Source organism: Geotrypetes seraphini, chromosome 19 (assembly GCF_902459505.1).
Source record: "Geotrypetes seraphini chromosome 19, aGeoSer1.1, whole genome shotgun sequence".
NCBI classification, from domain to species: Eukaryota; Metazoa; Chordata; class Amphibia; order Gymnophiona; family Dermophiidae; genus Geotrypetes; species Geotrypetes seraphini.
In genome coordinates, this window is record NC_047102.1 from 11,284,029 (window position 1) to 11,296,299 (window position 12,271).

At 42.9% G+C, this 12,271-nt stretch overlaps 1 protein-coding gene across 3 annotated transcripts in view; it reads right to left on the minus strand.

Moving 5' to 3' along the window:
- Positions 1-10,542, minus strand: part of TP53I11 (tumor protein p53 inducible protein 11) — a 90,480-nt gene extending 79,938 nt beyond the window's left edge. Inside the window, exon 1 of one of the 3 annotated variants that reach the window (XM_033928589.1) lies at positions 10,521-10,542. The gene's annotated coding sequence lies outside the window, so the exon portion shown is untranslated. Of the gene's footprint in view, positions 1-9,426; positions 9,550-10,315; positions 10,439-10,520 lie in introns of those variants that run through there. The other 2 variants (XM_033928590.1, XM_033928592.1) reach the window with 2 other exon arrangements.
- Between the last annotated feature and the right edge of the window lie 1,729 nt (positions 10,543-12,271).

Sequence of the window (12,271 nt, forward strand, 5' to 3'; positions counted from 1 at the left end):
GAGGAGTAGGGTTAAGTATTGAAAGCTATATCAAAAAGCAATTTCCGTACATATCTGGATAGCAATGCTTCCTCTAGTGAGCGGCCGGGTGTGTGCAAATATTTTTGTGCGTGAGCGACAAGTTCTAAAAACCAACAATTTTCGATTCCAGAATTTCTGTATAATAGCACAAAAAAACCCACCTCACATTTGGTAATTGATTTTGTTTAAGTTTAATTCAGTTTTTACAGTTTAATTTTGTTTGAAAGTCAATATTTTTCTGAGCAACCATATAACGACCATATAAAATGTATGAGTGACTGATCACACGCTCTGCCTAGAGGGAGCATAGCTGGATAGGCTGCCTAAATGAGGGGCCACTGAAAAGTTCTCAGCCCAGCCAACAAAGTCGGGGCAGTCTCCATCGAGGGCTATACATTAATTACTCCAGTGATTTTTCACTCTTTTCATTCCGTCAGAAAAATACAGTACAAAAAAAGTGGAAAATCACTGGACTAAGTGTATAGCCCTCGATGGAGACTGCCCCGACTTTGTTGGTTGGGCAGAGAATTTTTCAGCGGCCCTTTGTACACGTTATGAGGGGGTGCTGAAAACTTCTCAGCCCAATCAAGTAAGGAATGATGTGGATATGGTTCAATCAATGATCTGAAAAAATGTAAAAAAAAACAAAAACAAAAACAAAAAAACAACCCAGAATTTCGTTTCTGCAGATTGGCATTTAATGAACTATGATAACACTCTTCTCAGCTAGAGTAGCAAAATAACACTCAGAATTTATGAAATCGGTTGGTTGGGCTGAGAGCTTTTCAGCACCCCTCCCCCCCCCTCGTACATTGTACAATCTCAAGAAGGAACTTCACTTTGACATGATGCAAGTACCACAATGAGCACTTGCAGTAAATCTGAGTGACTCCACCTGCCCTGGTTCATGGCGCATGCACAAAACTAATCCGTTTGAAGAAATTTAACCCAGGTGAGAAAAATCAATGGTTAAGAAGCAAAGTATGACTTGAGCTTCATTCAAGGCTGTGGGAGGGTCACCAATAGTGGCTCTTTTCTACCAGGTCACGGCAGGGCGCTGGCCTGGGACCTTTTGGAACTTGCTGACTTTCTCCCATTGAAGCTGGAGTAGAAAGTAAAAATTCCTTGAGAGCCCCCCTCCCCCTCCCATCTAGCATCATTCAAAAAAAGAATAACGCTAGTTAACCTTCTCTTGTCATGGCTACTCAAAGTTAAAAAGACTTCCCAAACTTTTTAAGCACCTTCCTGCCCGTTAAGGGCTCCCCTTCAACCCGGCACTATTGCGTTATCTTTCTGAGATGTGAGAAACCAGCCTCTCACCCACTCTCCTGCCTCTCAGACATACTGTATTTCCGAATGTACAAATGATCTGTCAGATCTCTAGTATCTTTGGGGGATTTGTTCTGGGAATGAAACTGTTATTATTTTTGCCTTTTTTTTTTTTTGTTTCTCAATTTCCGTCCTAGCATCAATTTTAAGCCCCTCTGGTGAATCATCTTTGCAAATAACTTCCCAGCAGGAAGAAAGCACGAGAGTGCAGAGACGAGACACTCAGATTCTCAGCAATTTACAGAACTTGTAAAGGGGAACATAATAGCCACCAAATTTGCTTTCTATCTTCCTGCCTCCCCCTTTCTTCCCCACAAGAATCAGTGTGGAATCCACGTGTCACAACTGGCCCCCCATCTCATGAAACATCCTCCCCTTTGTCGGAGAAGAGTGCTCCAAGATGTGATTCAAACTGGCTGCTAAAATGAGATTTCTTTATATTCCCGACTTTCAGTAGCAAGTAGATACCATGTTTCCCAGAAAATAAGCCCTATCATGATCTTTAAAAGCGCTCTTAATATAAGCCCTACCCCTCAAATAAGCTCTAGTTAAGATCAACCCCCAAAGCCCCTCCCAAATGTCCCCGATGCTCCCCGACTCCATCCCTGACACTAATGCTGCCCTATTCACCGGCGACAGCGCTTTCTCCCCCCCCCCCCCGTGTAGCATCTTTCTATATTCTCCCTCCTATCCCCCTGCGCAGCAGAACCCCGCCGACCCTCCCACCGTGAGACTCCCAAAACAGCAGCAGCGGCAGCGCTCTGAACGGGCTGCTTTGCAGCTGGGGCCTTCCCTCTGCTGTTATTGGAGGCCACAGAGCAGAGGTATGTCGGTCTCGTGGTGGGAGGGACGGCGGGGTTTTGATGCACAGGGTGAATGGGAGGGAGGAATAGAAAGATGCTGCACAAAGGATGGGTGACAGGGGAGGAAAGATGCTGCACATGGGTGGGGAAGGGGAGAAAGGCAAGAGGAAGACTTGGGGTGGAGGAGAGGAAGGGAGAAAAAAAAATGACATCTCCGAAAAAAAAGCCCTAGTGCGTTTTTTGGACCCAAAATGAAATATAAGACACTGTCTTATTTTCGGGGAAACACAGTAGTAGTTAGAGCTGTTTGGATATTTGCCTGGAATGTTCACTGTGTTTTACAATGATCTATAACTCTTCCCTTCCCTTTTCTCCTTTCCCTATTTTGCTTGTGGGTCCTTCTTTACTCATTCGCTGCCTGCCTCACTTGCATCCCTGCTCTTATGATTTTGTTTGCTATTGTAACTTGCTTTGTTCTGTTAATGAAAGCCGTATATCAAACACATAAATTCAAGCAAATTCAACGTGAGGACCGCAGAGGCCAGCCGAAAGAGAGCGAGAGAGAGAGAGAAACATGTCAGGGCTCTGCAAATTTTATTTAATGGTACTTGATGCACCATTCTAAATGCAAACATTAGCATTAAAGCACGAATTCTATAGATTCAGTAAATTTTGGCGGCAAGAAAAATCATCCCATTGCACTATTCTATAACGGGAACTCTGGGACGAGCGCGTAGTGCCAATTCCCGCAAATGAAATAAGGCTCCAGAACTTCGGGAAATGCCCAGGCCCCTCCCTTGGCCATACATCTGTTGGGTTGCAAGCAAGAGCATCGAATGCCAATTAATGCTAATAATTGATCGTTAGCCAGTTAACGGCTCATTAACTAATTCATTTGTACGCAACTCAGGATCTGGGCTGCCTAAAATGAGGAGCCGGTTTATAGACCGTCCCCCCCTTGGTGGTAATTTCACAGTCTGATACATTAATAAATGGTGAGTTTAAGGCTTGCTCAATATTGGCAGTATTTAGGCAATGTTTTATATCATAACTTCACAACTAATAGGCTATGGATAAATCATTTCATTAAAGTACATCTCAAGGAAGCCTCAGCCCCACCACTCCACCGCTGTATAATCTTACAACTGCGGGAAGCATTACGTGGTGCCTCATCATTGGCCGTCCCCTTTAATATACTCAAATTGATTATATCATGTGATTTTTTAATAATTTGTGATTTTCAATAAATAGATACTTCCAAAATATCAAAATATGTGATGCTTAGTACTTAGCTTGAAAACTCGCTTGAACTTTACTGTATGGTCAGCCAAGCCTGGGAGGAGGACCCGACATGTTTCGCCCAGAGAGCTGTATCAAGGGTCACCCAAGGCTGCCGACTCCATTAACAATATGTGGGAAAGGCACCACGTAATGCTTCCCGCGGTTGTAAGATTATACAGCGGTGGAGTGGTGGGGCTGAGCCTTCCTTGAGATGTACTTTAATGAAATGATTTCTCCATAGCCTATTAGTTGTGGAGTTTAAGGCTTGACCAGGCAGTAGGGTGGATTAAAAAAAAAAAAAAAAGTCCTGTAACAATCGAGCACCAGAATCTCAATACAAGCACAGCTGACATTTTTGCAGGTCTTAAGGTATTAACAAGGTGACGTACCATGCTCGCCATTCAGTTTTCTGCAGTACGTTCAGTGAAGTGGCCATTTGTTAGCCTCTTCTTAATTAAACATCACAGTGTAGATATACATGCATCTGGAATACTGTGTCCAGTACTGGTCGCCGTACCTCAAGAAGGACATGGCAGTACTTGAGGGAGTCCACAGAAGAGCAGCTAAGCTGATAAAGGGTATGGAAAATCTCTCATATACTGACAGACTAAAAAAGTTGGGGCTGTTCTCCCTGGAGAAGCGGAGACTTAGAGGAGACATGATAGAAACCTTCAAGATCCTGAAGGGCATAGAAAAAGTAGATAGGGACAGATTCTTCAAACTTTCGAAACATAAAAGAACAAGAGGGCACTCGGAAAAGTTAAAAGGGGACAGATTCAAAACGAATGCTAGGAAGTTCTTCTTTACCCAACGTGTGGTGGACACCTGGAATGCGCTTCCAGAGGGCGTAATAGGGCAGAGTATGATACTGGGGTTCAAGAAAGGATTGGACAATTTCCTGCTGGAAAAGGGGATAGAGGGGTATAGATAGAGGATTACTGCACAGGTCCTGGACCTGTTGGGCTGCCGCGTGAGCGGACTGCTGGGCACGATGGACCTCAGGTCTGACCCAGCGGAGGCATTGCTTATGTTCTTATGACAGTTACATGGGAGGCTGTTGTGGTTGGGGTTGGGGGGGAGGTTGGGTGAGAAGCAGAAAGAGGGGTGATTAAAAATTTGCTTCACTCAAGTTGCCAGACTGGAGTTTAAAATCCCAGAGCACTTTTTCATTAAGGACAGCCTTAATTTCTGGAAAAGTCACATTTCTCCAATGTAAATGTTCACAAACCGCCCCCACCCTTTGCAAAACCACAAAAACGGTTTTTAGCATCGACCGGCACACTGAATACTAAGCGCTGCGCCCGACACGCATCAGAAGCAACGCAGAGCATTCAGCACGCCGGCGCTAAAAAATGCTTCCACGGTTTTATAAAAGGGGCGGGGGGAGTAAGTTCATACCCAGAGTTTTATGTTCCTTTGAATCAGATTTCGGCTGTGGGGGAGGTAAATATATTTGCAATTCCTTGCTGATTCAGAGTGAATAAATTTCCTCTAGAGGATTTGATAACTTTATTGGCTTAAAAACTAAAAGTTAAAAAAAAAAAAAAAAAAAAAAGCTGAGTTTTGCCAACACAATCACTTCAAATTAGAGATTGAACGAATCTTGCTCGTCGGGCATCATATCAATTAATTTAAAAATAAAAATGGAAAAGCTTTTAGTGAAAGGCTAAGTTTAGAATTCTTAATACAATGCAAATCACCAGCTAAGTGCTGTGGTTAATTTGCTTGGCAGAGATGCGAATGATTAATTATAGCAACATAAGGTTGGGAATTTGGCCCTGAATGAGCGTCGCACAGTGGCAGAGAACCCAGATCCGCCACCGACATATCTCACTTGGGATAAATTATCATTACGCTATAGCCTAAGAGAAAGTGACATACTATAGACCTAGTCAAAAAAACCTTCACGTGCCAGCGAAAACCTGCTTGCGCATTCCAAAACCAGAGTGTGGCGTATTATAGGACTTTAAGAGGCAGAGTGCGGCGATCTCAAAAAGCGTTTGCATGCACACACTAAAATGAACAGGTCTGCATATGTAAATGAAGCAACCTTATTTGCAAATAGAGTATCAATGTTTGCAAGGGAAGTAGCATGATTACGCTGCCATTTTGTAATATCATGCTTTGGACTGGTGTTAACTTATTAATATCCACATGGAGTGGATGAGGGGCCTAATGGTTATAATGCGTAAACTGCTTTGACAGGAAGTACATCGAATCCCATCCTCTTTCCCTTTATGAACTGAAACAGGGCCATGTACAGGAGATGGCACTGTACATTTTTACCTATAAAATGAATATCTTTGACCACAATTACGCTGACAGGTTAAAAACGCTGGGGCTGTTCTCTCTGGAGAAGAGGAGACTTAGAGGGGACATGATAGAAACCTTCAAAATCCTAAAGGGCATAGAGAAAGTGAATAGGGACAGATTCTTCAAACTGAGGGGAGCCACAAGCACTAGGGGTCACTCGGAGAAATTGAAAGGGGACAGGTTTAGAACAAATGCTAGGAAGTTCTTTTTTACCCAGAGGGTGGTGGACACATGGAACAAGCTTCCGGAGGAGGTGATAAGCCAGAACTCTGTACAGGGGTTCAAGGAAGGTTTGGATAGGTTCCTGGAGGATAAGGGGATAGAGGGGTACAGATAGAACTTGAGGTAGGTTATAGAAGTGGTCAGTAACCACTTCACAGGTCGCGGACCTGATGGGCCGCCGCGGGAGCGGACCACTGGGCGGGATGGACCTCTGGTCTGACCCAGTGGAGGCAACTTCTTATGTTCTTATAATTCTCTTTAGAAAACCCAAACACAGCCAACACATCCATTTTGCACACAAGGAATATATCTCCTCAGTCACTGTTCTATGCCTCACTGCTTCTCAACTCAGTCCTTGGGGTATATCCAGCCAGTCAGGTTTACAGGATATCCACAATGAATATGCATGAGGTCAATCTGCATGCGGTACCTCCTTGAAGCCCACATGAGGAAGTTACGACTATCTTATTTTGGTCACACCATCAGAAGAGAGCGATCACTGGAGAAGGACATCATGTTTGGGAAGATCAAAAGAACCATTTTTTGAGGAGAGGGCATTTCTGAAGATTTAAAATCAAACACTGTTTTGTTTTGTTTTGTTTTGAATTTAAAATGTTATCCACACACTAAAGAGGTGTCAGAGTGCACAGGATTAGAGAATGACATGGGGACAAATTTGTCTCTCTACCTGCCCCATTCCTGTAAGCTCTGCCTTAACCACACAAGCCTTGAACACTTATGATTTTAAAGCGTTTGAGGCTTGTCAGATGAGGACGGAGCTTAGGCATTGGTGGAATGAGGCATTATGACATCACAATCTGAGCTCTAGAATGTTGCTACTTATGATTTTAAAGCATTTGAGGCTTGAGCAGATGAGGACGGAGCTTAGGCATTGGTGGAATGAGGCATTATGACATCACAATCTGAGCTCTAGAATGTTGCTACTTATGATTTTAAAGCATTTGAGGCTTGTGCAGACAAGGACGGAGCTTAGGCATTGGTGGAATGAGGCATTATGACATCACAATCTGAGCTCTAGAATGTTGCTACTTATGATTTTAAAGCATTTGAGGCTTGAGCAGATGAGGACGGAGCTTAGGCATTGGCGGAATGAGGCATTATGACATCACAGTCTGAGCTCTAGAATGTTGCTACTTATGATTTTAAAGCATTTGAGGCTTGAGCAGATGAGGACGGAGCTTGCAGGAATGGGGCAGGGACAGGAAAAAAACTCACCAAGATGGGACGGGAAAATGAGTTCCTGCGGGGAAGGGGCAAAATGTGTCCCCTTGTCATTCTCTCCACAGGATCTTCTTTCTTCTGCAATTTTCAAAGTAAAAATGAGTGTGCATTTTTATTTTGAGAACTAGTGGAAAAGCTGGGGACAGTACCAAAATATCTCTTGCAGTTAACAGGGCTGCACGAGAGAATGATGGTACAAATAGATTAAAATCATTATCATAACAGTGATCATGAGCTATATTCCCTTATTTGTCCCAACAAGACGACCCTGTTGCCCTCACACCTCAACTATGCCAAGTTCCCTGACAGCCTGTGTGAACAAACCAGGGCCCTCTGACCCTGGTTGAAAGTTAAAAGTTTATAAAAAAAATGTGTTATCCCGCTTCTCTTATAAAATTGTGGGATATACAAACTGGATTCATTACAGGACACATATTTACTTAAAATTATACATTTGGTTGACATAAGAAGACAAACAGTTTGAACGAGGGGGAAACGGGGAGAAATACAGTATTGTATAGGGAAGAAAGACGAAAAGGGTAAGTGCATAAGGAAAGTGGAGATTATATCTGTGAGAAGAGGCAATATCGGGATGTTACAAATTGAATGCGTCTTTGAACAAGAATGTCTTTAGGTTTGATTTAAATCTATCAAGTGCTGACTCTTCCCGAAGATGAGTCGGAATTAAATTCCAAAGTTGGAGGGCCATGACTGAGAAGATCGATGAACGTGTGGTATCGTATATTATCTGTCGGGGTAATTTTGGGATTGGAGTGTTCGGGTAGGAGTGTAGGGGGATGAGTAGTCTATTTATGAATTCTGGCTTGTGAGAGTGTTTGGTCTTAAAGGTCAGTAATAATATTTCATAGGTTATTCTGTAGGAGATCGATGAAAATTGAAGAACTTCCCAGTTAGAGATCTATTGTTTATCGAGTGGGTGCATTGAGATGAATTCCTAAAATGTATCTGCACCTCATCCTCACTTCTTCTTTAGGTGAAATTAAACACCAGGCACTCACAAGGCTCCAATGTATTAAAAGATTATTGTATTATCTTAGAATGGCAGAAAACTCAGGTCTGAGCCAGTATCAGAAGGTTCATAAAATGTTAACTGCCTCTCATTCTGAGCTTATTGTCTCTGAAGACCTGATATTCTGCCAAGGATCATAGAGCAATTGATTACTAGGAATCATGACAAGATATGTAGCTCACCTCAAGCTGAATGGACGAGGCATGTCATCAAATCCAGTAAAGTAAGGAAGTATCCCTTATGAAGATACTGTAATGTACTCTTTGCCAACGGGAGGAACTGGGAATCAGGGAAGGAAAAGATCTTGACTCTTACTTTTCTCAGATACAGAACATAAGAACTGGGTCAGGCCAGTGGTCTATCACGCCCAGCAGTCCGCTCACGCGGCGGCCCTCTGCTCAAAGACCAGCGCCCTATCTGAGATTAGCCCTATCCGCGTACGTTCTCGATCCAGGGCTCTCCCCTTTACCAAATAGAGCTAGAACTAAAGCTTTTTTTTACTTTCTAGCCCCTCAATTGTCGAATCATCTTCCACGAGAATTGAGACTGGAGGCGAACGTTAAAGCACTTAAAACCATGCTGAAAGCCTTTTATTTCCACGAAGCTCTTGGAGAATTGTCAACATATTCCGATTTGGTGCACATATATTAGTTAAACGGGGTTTCTCCGATTGGATCTCTGTGAGATACAGAATTAATACAAGGATCTTTTTTGATTAAGTGTAGTAAGTTGTAGGTGTGAATGAGGGAGTGTATCTTGTGTTTTATTGTAGAGCTGTCCTGTCATATATGGAGCTCCTTTCTTTTATGGTATTTATATTGTAAACCGTTTGGACCTGTCATAAGAACAGGCGGCATAACAAGTTTTAATAAAACATAAAACATCATAGAGCGTGCTTTCTGAAGGTGAGGGGAAGGGCTAGAGGGTATGAAAGATGGAGGAGGCAGAGATCTGGATAATGGCTCGGGAGTGGGGATTGCGTGCTGGGATTGGCTCCATAGGGGTATTTAGTTTTGAACAGGGAAGTGGCAGTTGTTGACTGGCTATTGCAGGAGTTAAGGTGACCACTGTGTCAAAGGGATGAGGTCTCATCAAAGCCTTACACAGGGGCATCAATACCTCCTTTTTCCTACTGGCCACACATTTCCAGGTCCTTTTTCCAATAGTCTTCTCCCTGCAACCAACCTTTGGGTGTAACCAGCTACTCAAATATTTGGTATGAAGGTGGAGATGAGCTGTTCTGCAGATGAAAGTGAGCCCAGCTAGTAGCGAAGACATCAAGTTGCAGCTGCCAGTGACCTAATCCAGTTGGATGGAGCTGAGCACATACTGTCACTTGTGACCTAGGGCCAAACAAGAGAAGACAGCATGAAGCCCCTCCTGCCCCTCAGCCAGAGAAGAACCCCCCCCCCCAAAAAAAAAAAAAAAAAAAACAGAGGGGGAAGGGACAGTAGAAAACAGAGGAGAAATCCCACTCTGTCCCACCACTTTCTTTTGCGGTTCGCCAGCCATAACTGGGTGGGAATTTATGGGAAGAAAGCACTACAGGTGGGATATTGATGACAGCAAACATGTTTGAGTAGCTTGAAGAAAATGTTGAAGAAATACCTCTTCTGTAAGATAAAATATGGGACTTGATCTATAGTTTTTTGATGTGAGGCGCTGATAGCCTCTTTGTAATTTTAAGAGGCTTTGCATTATCACTATTATGTTTTATTCATGTTCGATTTGTTGTTCTGTTTGTGAATGTACTCTATTGTGACCCGCCTTGGGAATGGCGGGGTATAAATAAATAAATACAAAATACTTCCCTTCTAGGAGAGAGAAAAGCTTAGCGGTATATCATCTCATCTCTCTTCAATGATCTTTAGTTAATGGTTTCCTTTTATTGCAACATGTGCTGGCCGTAGAAGCAATTTACAGTGAATCTTAAGGATTCCACTTAAGTGCTTAAGCAATTACGCAGTGAGAAGTGTTGTCCGTGGGATTTCTTACATGGTCTGCCCTCAATCTGAGTCAGTTTATGCACTTCTTATTACTGACTGCATACGTACAAAAGGTATTTATCACTCACCATCTACTGCAGTTTCTCCCCATCCACCAGCACACATCTTTCAAGAGTCACCATCTTCTACTGCTTCTCCTCAGCTTCCCTCTTCCCCCCTAAGCAAACATCTTTCAAGAGTCACCATCTTCTACTGCCTCTCCTCAGCTTCCCTCTTCCCCACTAAGCAAACATCTTTCAAGAGTCACCATCTCTTGCTGCCTTCCTCACCCACCAGCAAACTTCTTTCAGGAATCCCATCTTCTACTGTCTCTCCTCAGCTTCCCTCTCCCCTCCCTCCCCCAAGCAAAACATCTCTCAAGAGTCATCACTTCCTTTTCACTCACCAGCAAACCTCTCTTAGGAGATACACTGTTCACTGTCCCTGCAGGGAATGGAGTTCCAGTCACTGTATAATGGTGACCTCTAGTGATTCTTATTGGGGAAGGGGGGGGGTTACTATCAATCTGGAAGGTTTTTCATTTCCTTTGGACATATATTTAGGAATGTGAAAGAGAATTCTATAACTAGACATTCACATTTACACATATATTATGTGCATAGATGGGTACAAAACTGGCATTTACATAGGATTCGTTCTATTCTCTCTTATATTGATATACCTTGTGGTGAGTCTCTCATTTATGCTCCAGTCACCTCTAAGATAGACTTTTGTAACGTCGCTTATACTAGGCTTCCAAGGGTAGTCATCAAAAAATTACAAACTTTATCAAATGCTACTATCAGAATTCTTACTAACACTCGCAGATATGACTATGTGTCTCCTCTTTTTAAAGAGTTTCATTGGCTTCCTGTGAAATTTCGTTTAATGCATGAGGCCTAACCTTAGCGTTCAAGGCTCTTACATTCGGGTCAACCTGATTGCCTGGCAAAGCTTCTGGTACCGTATAGACCAGTGGTCTCAAACTCAAACCCTCTGCAGAGCCACATTTTGGATTTGTAGGTACTTGGAGGGCCTCAGAAAAAAAAACAGTTAATGTCAATTTTGCATGAGGTAAAACTCTTTATAGTTTATAAATCTTTCCTTTTGGCTAAATTTTAATAATAATATTGTAATTTATAGCTAAAGAGACATATGATCAAGAAACTTTTATTTTACTTTTGTGATTATGATAAACGTAACGAGGGCCTCAAAATAGTACCTGGCGGGCCGCATGTGGCCCCCGGGCCGCGTGTTTGAGACCATTGGTATAGACCAACTTGAAGCTTACGCTCATCTACTGCCCATCAACTGACTTTACCTTCAGTTCACCTGGTTAAAGTCAGCATCAACCCACTATTGAGCCCTTTTTGCTTCTACCCTCTCTTTACGGAACCCCCCTTCTCAGTAAACTATGTTGTGAACTCTCTTATCCTAGGTTTAGGACTCTTTTGAGAACCTCTCTTTTGGCTTAAAATTCTCTTAAGTATCCTAATCTGGGAGGATAATGATTTTGCAGCAATTATTATTAGACCTGAGGGAGTCAAAGCAAAACTAGCTTCCAACACTTCTTTAGAACGCTCAGTGTTCTGGAGACTCGTAAGAACGAGTCTGTAATTACGGTGTCTCTATGTAATGGGCTCTTTCTTGGATAAGCGCTCCTTTGTAAGGTTCTTTATCTCTGAGGATTTCTTCTTAGATATTAGGCTGTTTCTTCTGAAGACTGAGACGGTGGGTTGGGTCCCTGTTCCATCTAACACTTAATGCTAGTGCAGCATTCTCAATACTCTGGCATTGCGTTCCGCTCTTTCCTTCTCCATCATCCCTCTTCCATCTGATGGGCAGTGCAGTGGCCAGGAATGCAAGAGCCAATGACACAGAAGTCAAACAGAACTGGGATTATATACCAGACACAGTTTTCTTCTAAGAGAAGTCTCCTCCCACCATGCTAATCCCTGGTCAGGAGAGCCCTTCCGTTGTATCCTCACAGATTCTGGAACAAATTAAAGTGCAGTATCTTAACAGAGCCACTAGGGGGGGTTTGT